Below are 16,752 nucleotides of genomic sequence, written 5' to 3' on the forward strand. Positions count from 1 at the left end.
GAGACTAAAAGAAAGTATAAAACTAGCCAAGATCATCCATAAACTCTAAACTAGGAAATATTTAGCAGTAAAATTGAATTTAACCCATTGTTCTAGGGTAGTTAGTTATGAGAATAGAAGGCCAGAATGAAAATTAGGCCTATCACTTGCTTTGTTTATAACTTGGTTGACATTGCTGGGAGGCTTAGCTCTTATCTGCTTACGTCTAAATGTCATTGACCATTGAAATCTGACAAAAAGAACTGACATACTATGTATAATCAAACTGACTTTGGCACATGAGTTTTCCACAAGTGCTAAGATAGTTGGAATTTCAAAGCTCAGAACTCACATATTCAGCTTACAAGATGTGGATTGTGGACATCAGAATGATGTTTTTAATTGCAACCCTAAGTTCCATGCCTTGATACAGTTTAAGGTACAAAAGTTAGCAAGCACATAAATTTGTAATCTTTTCTCCTAGTGGACAAATACACAAAATGGAGATAGTGAGGAATTAGATAAGTCTTTGCATCCTAATGAGTCCAAGCCTATATTTGTACCTTAAAACCTGGACCCAGTGGCCCAATGCCTGAACACTACACAGGCATCTCAAATGCATCAGGTCCAAATCAGGCATATTGTATTTCCATATAAAGCTACTACTGGTAGTACTCTCTTCTCTGTCTTGGTAGGTATTAATCACCATCCTCTTGTTACCAGGTTTCTCTTTCTCCCTCACTCACCACATGCAAATAATACTTGTGGTCATCTATGTGACTTCCTAACCAAATTTTAGGAATTCCTTCCAACTGTGGTTTCAAGATTCTACTATGTCATGCTTACTGCATCTATTTTTTATTTTTATTTATTTATTTATTTTTATTTTTATTGTTATTGTTATTGGTTTTTTTGAGATAAGATCTTGCTGTAGCCCAGGCTGACCTGCAATTCACTATGTAGTCTCAGGGTGGCCTTGAACTCAAGGCAACCCTGTTATCTGTGCCTCACAAGTGCTTGAACTAAAGGCGTGTGCCACCGTGCTCAGCATCACTGCATCTCTTAATCATCTCCTGCCTTCACTCAGCAAATGGAGGCAATCTCTGTGATGGACATCTGGCCATGCCACTTCCTCTCCCCAAACCTGTTGCCCTATAGGTTGCACAAGGCTACTCCTGCCCTCCTCACCTGTGTCACTGCTCACCACTACTGCTGTTTGTATTCTCATGACACAGGGACACTTGCCTGCCCATTACACACCAAGTTCAGTCTTGTCTCAGTGCCTTTGCTATCACTGTTCTCTGCTTGGCACAGCTTTTCTTCATCTCCTTTCTTAGTTTGCTCTTAGTTTAGCTAGTTTCAATTCATTCTTTTGAATTGAAAGGCCCTAATGCCTAAGGCACACTCCAGACAAGATGCAATAGAATATGTGTGCATGGCTTCCAGAATCAGTATTTTTCAAAGGGATTTGGGAGACTTCCATGACAGCTATGACACAGTAGTTAGCTATCCTTATCTCTCCAAGCATGCCTTGCTTTATCTGATGTTCTTTATCTTCCCAGATTGAAATGACCTTTCATGATCCCATGTTCTGGAATATCTCTATTATTGCATGTTCCACAATGCATTATAAAGACCCCTTTACAAGTGTGTCTCCCCAGAGAATATGAGCTACTTTTGGATAGTGCTGTAGATTTTAATGTACTGTGGGTTTTAATGTTCATTCTGTAGCTTAGTGGCCGCTAGGTACAAACTATTTACTCACACTTTATGAAAGAATGAATGAATGAATGAGAGAACTAGTAGCCTTATGCTAATGAATATTTGTATACTATTCACCTAAAAGTAAATGTTATCTTCTTTCATTCCAGCATGATCCATTTTTTGTCAGTTCTAAAGCACATCAGCAAGAGTTGGCATAAACTGTGCCTTAGGATTTATTGATGAAGATGTCAGCATGATGGTAAAAGCTCTGAATTTTTAGTAGCATCCTCTTAAGATGTTATTGTGGAGCTCAAGAGTGTGACAGGTTATGAGGTGGCAGTAGGAAGTATAGTTGTATTTCATAGAGAGAAACAGAAAAGGAAATATTTAGAATTTCCTCCATGTGTTCTAGAAAAATAATGTCATTTATGACTCTTGCTATAAGTTGAAGAGAATTTTTGATGGGTTATACCAGACAGAATATGACTGTTTGCTTCTGGGAATTGAAAATACTGTTTAAAGATTGATGATCTAGAGCAAAACAACTTAAGAAAGTAAAGGGCTTATTTCAGCTTATAAATTCAGGTGTAGAATTTGTCATGTCAAGGCAAGCATGACAGCAATAGATGGTGGCCAGGTGGCCACACTGCGGTCAAAGTCAGGAAGCAGATAGAACAGGAAGTGGGGCTGAGCTATCAAACCTCAAAGCCCACATCTAGAGACCTGTTTCATTCAGCAAATCTCTACCTCTCAAAGGGTATCTCTGATCTTCTACAATAGCACTACCCATCGTGATCGATTGCACAAACACATGAGCCCATGGGGGATATCTTACCTTTAGACCTCAACAAGTATGATATATTTCATGAAAATAAAACTATGGAAAATAAAATATGAAAAATATTTTTCCTGGGGTATAAAATTATACATGAAAGTAGAGACAATATCAGATACCAGGTATAACATGAGGAGGAGTATAATTTTTTTTCTGCATTGAGTTTCATAATTTTCTTTTTCTTCTGTTTTATTTATTTATTTGAGAGAGACAGACAGAGAGAGAAAGAGGGAGGGAGAGAGAGAGAGAGAGAGAGAGAGAATGAGAATGGGCAGGCCAGGGCCTCCAGCCACTGCAAACGAACTCCAGACGTGCTTCCCCTTGTGCATCTGGCTAACGTGGGTCCTGGGGAATTGAGCCTCAAACCGGGGTCCTTAGGTTCATAGGCAAGCGCTTACCCACTAAGCCATCTCTCCAGCCCAAGTTTTGTAATTTTTCTATAGGTTAGTTTTCCCCTCTTTAGTGGTTTAATTGTGGAATATATTTGGATTTACAGATGCCTTGTTTAGGAGACCAGACTATGCCACTTCAAAATATATTGTTGAGCTAATGGCATTAAGAAGAAGCAGATGTTACAAAGTATTCTACTTCCCTTTGTTTGCCTAAAAGTAGGACATAGCTGTACAAAGACAAAAGGTTTTCTGCTTCCTTTATACCAGAAAGAATAAAGGTTAGCCACCAAAACTAGCTTTAGTTCCTAATTGGACTGGAGATGACACAGGAGGAATTTGTCCTATGGAGCCTTACTAATGAGCCTTTATCTACCTTTGATTTTCCTTCCCTAAAATTGTCATGTACAGATATTCAATGCCATTTCCTTTGTTCTGTTACTTCTCTAAAAATCTGCTATGCTTTGTTGAAAAACCTCTATACAATAGACTATAAATCACTCTTGAGGACTACTTAGTCTCAGGGTATCTTTCATTTATTTACCAAGCACACAATTTGGGCTGGGGAGATAGTTCATTAAGTAAGCGTTCACGGTCTTTTAGTTCCAGTGCTGGGGAAGCAGAGACTAGAGGATACCTATAGTTTGCTGGCCACCCAGTCTAGTTTAATCAGTGAGCTCCAGGCCAAATCCCAACAGCTCTCCCAAAAGGGGGTGTGATGTTCCTGAGGGTCATATCTGAGCTTATCATCTGGCTTTCACATGCATAGGTACAAGTGTGCATGTGTACCTGCCCAAACACAGGCACTTCACACACAAATATGTACATCTTCATTCATGCACATGCATTAAATAGAAGTACAGTATTAAAGACACATGCTTGCAAAACCTGCCAGCTCAGATTCCATTCCCTAACCTCTCATATAAATTCAGACACTCATTTGCAGTGCAGGAGACCCTGATTCACTCATACCCCCCAAGACATGTAAATAAAAGAATACAAACAAGCCAGGCATGGTGGCACACACCTTTAATCCCAGTACATGGGAGGCAGAGGTAGGAGGACCACCATGAGTTTGAGGCCACCTTGAGACTACATGGTTAATTCTAGGTTATCCTGAGCTACTGTGAGGCTGTACCTCAAAAAATACATATTTTAATATATTTCTACTGATTTTTCTTATTACTTTATGGAAACAGGAGTCCATTCATATGACAAGCCTATAGAGGTTATTTTCTTCCTGAACTTGCAGTGATAAGGAGAGAATGCCTCTATATTCTTCATCAAGTTCTTCCCCCACTCCATTTTAACATTTTTTTGCACTTCACATGCACTTGCCACAGTCATCAATACTAGGACAATAACACTGATAGCAATACTGTGCACTGAGTGACAGATTTTAGTCAGATTTCTCCATCTTATTCACCAAAGTCTTTTTAAAAAGATATATTTATTTATTAATTAGTTGAGAAAGAAAAAAGAGGGGGGGAGAGAGAGAGAATGAATGGGTGGGCCAGAGCCTCCAGCTGCTGCAAACAAACTCCAGATGCCACCTTGTGCATCTGGCTTATGTGGGTTCTGGATAATTGCATCTGAGTCCTTTGGCTTTGCAGTCAAGGGCCTTAACTGCTAAGCCATCTCTCCATCCCTCACCAATGTTTTTTTTTTTTTTTTTTCTAATTCTGTCTGTAAGGAATTCAATTTTATCAAGATTAGAGGAAAGTAGAAGACAGTCAAAGATAATGTAGGCACCTGAAGAAAGAAAACAAACATGGCCCTGAGTGGTTAGGAGGGACCATCTATAGATCTCTATTACTCCACTAAGAAATGGAGCATTCTCAGGACTTCTGTGAAGATGGCATCCACCTAACTGCGGCACACCTCCCAGGGAAGGAAAGGCAAGACATTTAGGGTTCATTGGGTCTTCTAGCGGTGAGCAGACTCTAAGAGACCTCTAGTGGGAGGGTGTGGAGGGGCAAAGCCAGAATTCACTGATTCCCATGCCCTCAGGTAGCACTCCAGTTCCCCATCCCCTCAAGCAGCTGTCCTAGCCATAGTCACAGCCACAGGTTCCTCCTGCACCAAATTCAGGCAAGGGACCCAAGTTGTGCACCTCCATGCTCACTAACACCGTCCCCCTTGCCATCGCCTCCACCCCGAGGCCAGCAGGCTAGCATTTTCTCTGGGGACCTCCACACAGGAATTGTCCCACTTGCTGCCCCCACCTTCCACCACAGTGTGCCAACACAGGACATTAGGGTATCATTCCCCCAGGGGTCCTCCACACTCAAAGTCCCACTGGCTGCCAACCCTATGTGGACTCAGGCCAACAGGCTAGCACTCCCCCACTGCCACCAGGGACCTCCACACACCAATCCCTTCCAAGTGTAGACCAGGGCCAGTAGGCTAGGGTTCACCCCTCCCTAGGCTTTCCCACCACAGGGGACCTCCACGCCCCACCCTGCATGTCACCTGACCCACAGCAGTACCATATCCCAAACCTGCCCTGTAACAGGACCCTTAAGTCCCATCCCTTCTGCTACAGGGTCCCAAGGGTCTTGCTGTCCAATACCTTTACTGTCAGTGTTGTGGAGCCACCACACATTCCCGTCCTCCTCCCCCTCCCATTGTGTGCAGCCCAGCCACAACACCAGTCTGCTTTGTCCCATTCCCCTTATTCCCTGTCTCCTCAGTCCACCTGACCATGCAGCACCATATCCCAAATCATGGAACCACAAACCCCCACATCAGGTCCCCAAGCCCCTTCCTGAGCCTCACAGGCTCCTTCCCTGTGAGTAGGCAGGCCAGTTGCCATCAGAAGCCTAGTGGAAGCAAGCATAAAAGGAATAATCATTGAAGGCACTTCAAGGGTAGACTACAGCATCCTTCTAAATTAAATAAGGCCCCTACACTGTGATGGGAAGACTGCAGCACAAAAGGCATAACATGAGAAAAATCAAATGCAAGTAGATCCGATAAGATCACCCAGTCCCACAGTGGAAGTCTCTAATCAAAACATAGAAGAGACATTAGGACCAGAAACCCAAAATGAAGATACAAGCTATGCAACCCTTACCAAGCACATAGCAGAACCTGCAGAAATGCAACAAAGAGCATCCTCACTAGATTAGACCTAATAGATAAGAACCTGGAAGGGATCCAAACAGAGTGAAATGATCTGAAGGAGAGTCAAAAAAAGAGGACCTCAATAACCAGCTGGCTAAGCTCAATGATGACATAAGGAAATGCAAGGATGAATTCCAAGAAGTATTAAGAAAATCAGAAAATGATGTGAAAAGGGAACTTGACAAAGAGATGGAAACTATACAGAAAAAAGTAGTAGAAAATACAAACCAAATTGAACAGACCCAAAATTCTACAGAAGCTCTCAAGAACAGAGTTAGCTGTGTGGATGATAGACACTCAGAACTGGAAGACAAAACAGTTCATGAGCCCAAAATTTTCAGTAAGTGTAAAAATTTTTGTGAACAGAACAAGGGAGAACTGTGGGATACTGTTAAACATCCCAACAATCAGATCATGGGAATACCAGAAGGGGAAGAAATTCAGACCAAAGGTATGGAGCACTTATTCAACCAAATTATTGAAGAAAACTTTCCTACTTTCTCAAAAGAAAGTCCCATCAAGGTACAAAAAGTTAACATAACTCCAAATAGACTGGATCAAAGGAGAAATTCTCCAAGACATATGATCATTAAGATACTAAACATAGATGCCAAAGAAAAAGTCCTAAAAGCAGCTAAGGAGAAACAACACATTATATATAAAGGTAACCCCATCAGAATTACTTGAGACTTTTGATGGAAACTCTGAAAGCCAGAAGGGCCTGGAATGGAATATTACAAAGTCTAAGAACCTATGGCTTTCAACCCAAGCTACTCTACCCAGCAAAATTATCCCTCATAATAGATGGTGAAAGAAAAATTTTCCACAATAAAAGTCAACTGTACAATTAAATGAGCACAAAGCCAAACATACAGAGAGCATAGAGAATTCTCCACACAGAAGAAGCAAATAACCAACCTCAAGTGCTTATAAGAAGCATAAAAAATGAAAAATGAAATTGGTAAATTTCTAGACATAGACAATGAGAACACATTGTACCAAAACTTATGGGACACAATGAAGGTGGTCCCCAGGGTAAAATTCATAGCACTAAATGCCTTCATAACAAAGACAGAGAGATTCCAAATCAATAACCTAACCATACACCTAACAGTACTGGAAAAACAAGAAGAATACAACACAAAAAGGTCCAGACAAAAAGAAATAATTAACATCAGAGCAGAAATTAATGAACTGTAAACTAAGAAAACCATTAAAAAAACTGATGGAACAGAAAACTGGTTCTTTGAAAACATAAACAAGATTGATAAACCCATGGCCAATTTGATCAAGAGAAATAGAGTTGCTTCAAATTAACAAAATTAGAAATGAAGAATGAGAGATCACAACAGACATAAGTGAACTTGGGAGAGTCATCAGGACTTATTTCAAAAACCTCTATTCTAAAACACTGGATACTATGGAAGAAATGGATGAATTCTTCAGCACTTACCACTTACCAAAGCTAAACTCAGAGCAGATTAATTTCCTAAACAAACCTATAACACTCATCCAGACTGAAAAAACCTCCCCAAAAAGCAGAGTCCAGGACCAGATGGTTTGTCAGCTGAATGCTTCAAGCCATCATGGAAGAATTTAAAGCATTTTTTCTCAAACTGTGCCACACAACTGGTGAACTGGGAAAACTCCCAAACTCCATCTATGAAGCTACTATCACCCTATTACCAAAACCTAGGCAGATATGCCACGAGAAAAGAAAACTACTGCAAATTGAATTCAGCAAATCATCAAAAGCATTATCCACCTTGATCAAATAGGCTTCATTCCAGGAACACAGGGGTGGTCCAACATATGGAAATATGTCAATGTATTACACCACATAAATAAGCTTAAACACAAAAACCACAGGATCATTTCAATAAATGCAGAAAAGGCCTTTGACAAAATGCAACATCACTTCATGATCAAAACACTGGAGAGAATAGGCATGTATGGTTTATATCTCAACATGATAAAGGTTATATATAAAGCTCCAAAAGCACAAATAGTACTTAATGGGGAGAGAAGGAAGGAATTCCTATTGGGATCAGGAATAAGACAGAGGTGTCAACTCTCACCTCTGCACTTCAAGATAGTACTGGAAGTCCTAGCTCAAGCAATATGATAGGAGAAAGAAATAAAAGGAATATAAATCGGAAATGAAGAAGTTAGCTCTATTCACAGATGACATGATTCTATACATAAGAGACCTGAGAACCTCCATCTCAAAACTCTTAAAAGTGATTAATTCCTTCTGCAAAGTAGCAGGATACAAAATCAATGCACAAAAATCAGTAACCTTTCTATATGCAAAAGACAAAGATACAGAGAACAAAATAAGTGGCATTGTCACATTTTTCAATTGCAACAAAAAAATGAAATACCTTGGAATAACATTAACCAAGGATGTGAAAGACCTATACAATGAAAACATAAAAACACTCAAAAACAATATTGAGGAAGACTTGAGAAATGGAAAGACCTCCCATGAACCTGGATAGGCAGAATTAACATTGTGAAAATGGCTACCTTAGCAAAGGTAATATACAGATTTAATGCAATACTAATAAAAATCCCAACATTTTTCTTCTCAGAGATAGAAAAATGATCTGAAAATTCATATGGAATTGCAGCAAAATTGCAGCAAAAGAAACACCTCTAGAGGCATCACCATACCTGATATAAAGCTATACTACAAAGCCATATTAATAAAAACAGCATGGTACTGGCATAAAAGCAGGATTATAGACCAATGGAATAGAAACAATGACCTGGACTTTGGGTTAAATAACTATAGCTACTTGATATTTGTCAAAGGCCCTAACATTATAGACTAGAAAAAAAGACAGCATCTTCAACAAATCGTACTGGACAAACTGGATAACCATCTGCAGGAAAATAAAACTCAATTCACACATCTCACCATGCACAAAAAGTAAGTCCAAATGGATCAAAGACCTCAATATAAGACCAGAAACTCTGCTACTACTAGAAGAAAAAAATAGAAGAACTTTCTATGATATGGGAATGGGAAAAGACTTCCTGAACAAAACTCCAGAAGCTCAGGAATTTAAGCAATCACTCAACCATTGAGATCTCATGAAGCTGAAAATTTCTTCACAGACAAACATACACAAAGCAGATTCCATAGATTACCCACAAAATGGGAGAAATTTTTTCTGGGTATACAACTTACAGAAGCTTAATTTCTAGAATATACAAAGAACTAAAAACCTAAACAATAAAAAGTCAAACAACCCACTCACAAAATGGGGCAAAGAACTGGACAGGCAGTTCTCAAAGGAAGAAATACAAATGGCAAACACATCCACAGATGATTGGATAACCAAGATGTGGTATATATACATGATGGAATTCTATACAACAGTAAGGAAAAATGATGCAATGAAATTTGAAGAAAAATGTTCTGACCTGGAATAGATCATTCTCAGCAAATTCACCCAATCACAGAAAGATAATCAACACATGGTCTCACTCAGTTTAGGAGGACCAGACAATGGGGGTTTGTAAGGGTGAGGGAAATAAAACTGGACTCAAATAGCAATGGTACCATAAAATTTTATGTCCTAAAGGTTAAACTTTCATCAGGTACTTAGAGTAAACACCTGAACTACAGGGGCCTGGAGAGTATAAGATAAAGACTAACCTTAATCTTCTCCTGTTTCTCTCTCTCTTTTTCTTTCTCCCTCTCTTCTCTCTATATCTTTTATATTACCTATCTTTTTCTTCTTTTCCTTGGCACTGGCCTGTAACTTTCAGTTCCAATATGTGGTTAACATACACAATGAACTGTTGATCAAAGAATCCTACAAGGTTTCCTAAAAGAAGACATATTTCTGTCAGAGTACTTGATGATCACCAAAGGTTAGCAGTAAGACCCTCCTGCTGAAGACACCATATACTGTTGGTACAGAACATGTAGTGACCTGGCTGGAATCTGGAATAGAGTCAATCCCCAGACTGTTAGCTCTTCTAGTGCCAGAAGGTGCTACATGAGTGGCTGAAGGAAAATGACTAACATCTGTCCAAGTAACTTGTGGAATAAGCTACTCAGCAGCAAACAATCTGACAAGATGCTCATACAAGTGCAATAGTGGCACACAGCCATGGTAGGAAACCAACTACTCTTGATTTGGCCAATTGATCTTCTCAGTGGAACAGAACCCATAGCTGGAGCTAGAAAACAAGTCAGAACCATATTAAAAAAATGAGCCCACTCTCCACTATCAAGCTCCCACCAATTGTGGGCTAGAAGAGGGCCCGCACCTATTAAATTCTCTCTAAAATAATAATGGTTATCCCATTTATCTCATGCTGAGAATTTGCTTCTCTTTTTCAGATGGACACAGATCCTGAGGACAGAATCAGCCCATCACACCTCAACAGGGCCCCAGCTAAAACCAAGAGTAATTGGGTAAATGAGCAAGAGTGCTGCTTTGTTGGTGAACCTGGTACCAGCATAAGAGTGAAGGAGATAGACACAGAGACCACTTAACTTCTACCAAACCAGATATCCAGAGACACAGAGGCTCTCAAGACCTCATCACTGTAGTAGACCTAAAACGAGTCCAACATGGCTCAGGGAAATTTGCAGAAGATGGGTCAGAAAGATTTTTGGAGCCATAAGTTGGGTCATTATGCACAGAGACTTTGCCTCTTACCCATAACTGATGGTTAACTCCACAATGCACAACCCCTATTCCCCAATGAGGACAGTCCCTGAGGAGGGGGGAGGGGGACAGGGAGGAGCTTAATGATGCTGCCAACATGACTGCATACACACTGTGTATATAACTAAAAAAGAAAGAAAGGCAGAAAAAACGAAAGAAAGAAAGAAAGAAAGAAAGAAAGAAAGAAAGAAAGAAAGAAAGAAAGCATTCTCCATTACTTTTTCCTCCCAATTAACTGTCATTTGGACAATGCTGCTTTGCTGTATTTTCCTACCATGATGCTTGACAGAAAGCCAGGCTGTGAGTTCTCAGTATTAATGCTCTTGATGGCTCTTTTGTTTTTTGTTTTCCATTGTTCTTTTTCTTTTGGCCTCATCATAATTCTCCCTAGATGAGAGTAAAATATGCCAGTTGGATAAGTTTCCCCAAACAACTATATTTATAATGCAGGAAGAACCTCTGAGGGGCATGCAGAGATGGCTGTGCTGGTAAAAGTGCTTGCTGTGCAAGCATGAAGACCTGAGGTTTGATCCCCAGCACCTAAGAAAAAGCCCATCATGTCCATAAATCCAATCCTAAGAGGTCTAATTGAACAATAAAATGTGTGCATATAGTGTATTGATTAGACTGGAACTATCCAGTCTAAACAAAAAATAGCAGCTCCAGATTCAGTGAGAGACTCCTCAAGAAACAAAGTGGAAAAGAGAAAGACATCCTAAATTCTTTACATATACTACACATATATACCAACAAGGAGAGTTTTCCTCTTTTGTGTATATGGTAAGATCATTTAAGTGTGCTATCAATAATTTTCAAGTATAAAATACAATGTTATTAACTACAGCCACCAGCCATGCATTAGATTTGGAAGCCTACAATTTATTCATTCGTTTGACCCATATCTTTCTAGGTCTCCCACCCCTTACTACAGGAATCTATCATTAACTTTATTCCTGTGATTTTGAACTTTAAGGTTCCATATATAAGTGTGGCCACACAGTGTTTATATGGTTGAATTTTATGTAAAAGAGCTACAGTTAACTTCCTCTCTGGCTTTCAAATTACAAGCATGGATACTTTGACATAATTCAATGCAGAATGAGGGTTTGGAGATATTCCTGTGCCATCACAGACAATGTTGCAAAGGTCACAGTAGCAGTTAACTATTTCCTGTTGCTGATAGCACATTTTGGACGACATTACTCACAGCCATACTGTGCTTGTTTAAATTGGTGGGATGATAATGAGAGTAATTTGTGGGTAATTAAGCTTCCTTTTTTTTTTTTTTTACCTGACAGTTATGCAAACTAGGAGATGAACAGCATGGTCACATGGTGCTTCAATTAAGAAACATTTCAAGAGGGGAGGACTTTGAATAATGTGAGTAGGCGATCAAAATCTTCAAAGTTAAAAATCTGCTCTTCTTAAAAACAGTTTTACTGTGATATAATTTGCATACCACAAAGTGCACTCATTTAAGGTATACAACTCAATAGATATTCAGGACATGGTATTTACAGAGTTGTACAGTCACCACCATGATCTAATTGTACATCTCTATCGCACTGAAAAGAAGCTTTGTGCCCATTTCCTGTCATTCACTATTCCCATCCTGCAAAAGGCAACTAACCACTAATCCATCTTCTATCTTGTTTCTCTAAGACATTTCACACTTCTTTTGTGTCAGACTTCTTTTGCTGAGTGTAATTTTTTCAATTTATATTTTTATTTTATTTAATATTTTGTTTTTATTCACTTACTTAGAGAGGAAGAGAGAGAGAGAGAGAATGGGTGCACCAGGGCCTCCAGCACTGCAAGCAAATGCCAGATATAGGCATCATCTTGTGCATCTGGCTTATGTGGGCTCTGGGGAAAAAAAAAACTGGGTCTTTTGGCTTTGCAGGAAAGCACCTTAACTGCTAAGCCCTTTCCAGCCCAAAATTTTATTTTTATCAGTTGAAACTTTATTGTATTTTGGTCATATTCCCATCAAGTAATGTTTCCTATCCCTTTCCACATTCCACTTAGGGGCCTGCCTCAGTGGGTTCTTGGTATTCACTATGGGATCATGAATATACCAGTCAGTGTCTGTGTGTATGTCAGAGGGTAATAACTCAGGATATTCCTTCTTTCCCTGTGACTTTTACAATCGTTGTGCCACCTCTTCATCAATGTTCCCTGGGCCTTGGAGGTCATGTTTTAAGTTTCATTTAGTGTTGCTTTAGTGTTGGTCTTTCAGCAGCTTCTGTTTTTCTGTTTTGATGAGTTTTGAGTCTCCTCTGTGTCTATTGTCATCTCCTTGGAGGAGGTCTCAGGCTATCCATGAGAGAAACACTCATGTTTAGATCACAGCTTCCTCTGTAATGTCTCTTGGGCACTGGCAGATGTGATAGATATGACTCCTCTCATGCTAGGCAGTAAGCTTTCTTTTCTTGTCATACTGTTGGGCCTTGAATCTTTCTGGTATTCACTGCAGTCTATAAAATGCAGATTCTTTAACTAAGAGTGAGAGCAGCAGGGAGCAAAGGGGACAAGCACGTATTTAGAACTTTTTGATGGGCATGCCCTCTCATATTAGTAAAACAACAGTGGGAGCTATATTTAATTTTTTAAAATTGTCACATATATACTATTACATATTTATGTGATAGTGTAATATTTCTTTTATGTAAACACTGTGTAATGTTCAAATCAGGATAAACCTATGTAACTCTTCAAGCATTCCTGGGCATAATTTTGCATTTCATTTGCATGTAATACCTGTCAGAATTTCATTCCTGATTATTACAAGTAGGTATCCATTCTGTGGTTGTATCCTATTTTACATTTGTTCACTAGAAGATGAATATTTGAGTTACTTTCAGTTTTTAACACTGTAAATAATATTCATATGAATCTTTGTGTATGTATTTTATTTACCTCAGTGGATATTTGAGTAGAATTGCTAGATCATAGGGTAAATATATTTTAGCTGATAAAGGAAACTGACCATTTGTCATTGCTGCCAGCAATATGTGAGGTTCCAATTTAACATCTTTGGAAAACCTGTAGTTTTAAATTTTTAAAACTTATGCCCTCCTTGGTGTCATCAGATAGTATTAATTGTCATTTGGATTTGCATTTTACTAATGAAAATAATAGTGAGCATCTGTCCATATACTCTATTGACTTCCTGGCATAGTTTACTGGGACATGTTCTTCAATTAAATGCCTGTTTAAATCCTTTCCCATTTTAATTTTTAAAATTTTATTTATTTATTTATTTGCAAGCAGAAGGAAGAAAGAGAGGGACAGAAGAAGAGAGAGAGAGAGAGGATAGACATGCCAGGGTCTTCAGCCATGACAAAAGAACTCCTTATGGATGCACCACTTTGTGCATCTGGCTTTACGTGGGTACTGGGGAATTACATCCATCCAAGTCATGAGGCTTTGTAGTCAAGTGCTTTAAGCACTGAGCCATCTATACAGCCTTCTTTGCCCATTTTAAGTTGTGTCATTTGCTTGTTCTGTCTTTTGCAGCTTGGTGCAGAGAAGCACAGCTTTCAAAAATATATTCTCAAATAATACATTATTTTGTTTAATCTCTTGGTGAGCTTTAGAAAAAGTGAATTTATGTTTCATATAATCTTAAACAATAGAATCCTGAATATTCTTCTACATTAAATTGGACATTGGACAAAGTCAATTGTTTACTTTCTTCTTAAAGTTAGAAAGACAGATGAAAAATATAAGTAGCTGGTTCTTTGTCTTTAGGAGACATAATGGAGTTCATGTAAGTGGAGGCACATGTTACAAGAGTATTACATGTTACAGGAGTAATAAAAAGATAGACCTAGTATTTACAAACGCCAATTATTGCATTAATATGGTATTAGAATATAAAGCATTTGCTTCCGACTAGTTCTTCCTGCTAAGTTCATTTTTCAGATGGGGAAGATTAATTTCTGAAGCTTTCATATCTGTTACTTTGAATCTGCTAATTACATCTCTTATTCTTCTCACTGATTCAAACATGTTATTTCCTATCCAACATGGATTTATTAAAAAATATAACCTGGAATTATGATTAGAATTAAATTGAATAGACTGTGATTGAAAGTCCTAAGAAGTCTCTTGGGGCAAATTAATGTTTTAGCAGATGGACTTTGTAGCATTTATTTTGGTTGCAGAAATATCTTTTGTTTCCTTTCTGATTCTCAGCCCTTCTGAGTAGAAAGGCAAGAATTGGTCTTGAAAACAAATTGGCTTTGAATCCTTGATCTGTCAGTTTTGGGGTAAGATTAAATTACTCCATTTTTAATCCTCTAAATGAGGTTAGGAATGCATTTGCCATGCTATGGCATGGAAAGCTCTAAAGCACTTGATAGTTTGAAGATACTATAGTTTTATAATATATGAAGAGAACTATCAATATCAAATATTTAAGTTGTTCTTTGATATAATCTGAGCATAGAAAAATTGAAAACAATTTAGGCAGCAAAGATAATTCTTCAGATAATGTATGTAAGACAGGACAGGAGAGGAAAGGGCTGAGAACAGATGAGAAGGGTAGTGACAGGCAGGAGGAGCTACAGGGAGCCAGATAGGGAAAACTCCCCCCTTTCTTGGTCAGGAAGAAATGATGTCACAAGTTGTGCCATCAATAAAGTCTTAAATGGGACTGAAACACAACCCCGCTTGGGGCTGTTAAATTTTTACCACCATGAAAGCCTTACTTTATTACTTTTTCCTCTATTGATGTCATTGAGAAAAATCAGTTTACCAGGAGATCTAAGGTAGCAAGAATTAATGTCCCTGAAGAATAGTAATCCAGGGGATACAAAGGGGATGGGTTTAGGGAGCACAGCATAGGAGAGGAGAGCCTTTGGGTTCTTTTTTAGCTTTTAACCTTGCTTGGCTTTGGGCATTTTGAGCTTATTGTAGGGAGGACACTATCCTTTATTCTGTGCTTACTTCAGCTTAGCATATGTGTGACAAATCTATAGAGCTCATTTGCTCAAGGGTCTGGCAACACTGGCAACATTCTAATATATGACCGAGAGAGAGGGAGAGAGAGGAAGAGAAGAGGGAGAGAGAGGAAGAGAAGAGAGAGAGGAAGAGAAGAGAGAAGGGAAGGGAAGGAAGTGGAAGAGAGGGGAGGAGAGAAAAGGAGAAGAGAAGAAAGGAGGGGAATAGGAGAGGACACTAGCTGGGCATACATACTCAGAACAATACACTGCAGCTGAGATGATAGTACTTACTGTGGGTAGATCTGTGAACAATAGACACCCTCTAGGAGGTAGGAGGAAGAACTACTTTCACTGGTTTGTGGGCTTTTTTGTAGCTCTTCAGATTCTTAGAGACATGATTCAGGCAATAGCAGTTATACAGATAAGGGTAATTAAGCGATAATTTTGGCTTCAGATAATCTAAACATATTCAAATCATATAGAATGTAAAACTCAAGAGTTTTGAATTATATAATTAATTTTTGTCAATGTGTTAATGAAGGATAACAATAACAATTATACATTTTAAAATAATAACAAAATTATTTAAAATATGCTGCTTAGTTAATGTATGTATTGCCATTTATATGAAGCTCCTCTGTAGGTCATAGAACATTTCTATGACATTCTCAAGTCTCTGGAAATCTGAAGAATCAACAATGTGAATAATTGATGCAATTTATTCCTTCCATTGCAATGTGGATGTATGAGACATGATGAAGCTGGCATTGGAACTTGGATGCGTTTTCATGACTGTTTTTCTACTGGACTTTATTCCTTCTAGTCATTCAGTTGCCCATAGCTTGATGTTACTCAGATACAAATGGAGGCTAGTGCTTAGTGCCCTGGTTAGCTGGACTGGCAGCCCATTTGATACATCCCAGCACTAAAGAGAACAACTTGTGAGGCTTTTTATGAGGGTGGCGGTGGAATTCGTAGAGAATCTCAGGCTTGTGGTAGGATATGGTCTTGGCTAATTTAATGAGCAAAGTAAATCCAAGACTTACTCATCCTAGCCCAAGAGGCAAAGCACAGACTTG

This window comes from Jaculus jaculus, chromosome 2 (assembly GCF_020740685.1).
Source record: "Jaculus jaculus isolate mJacJac1 chromosome 2, mJacJac1.mat.Y.cur, whole genome shotgun sequence".
Classification (NCBI taxonomy): domain Eukaryota; kingdom Metazoa; phylum Chordata; class Mammalia; order Rodentia; family Dipodidae; genus Jaculus; species Jaculus jaculus.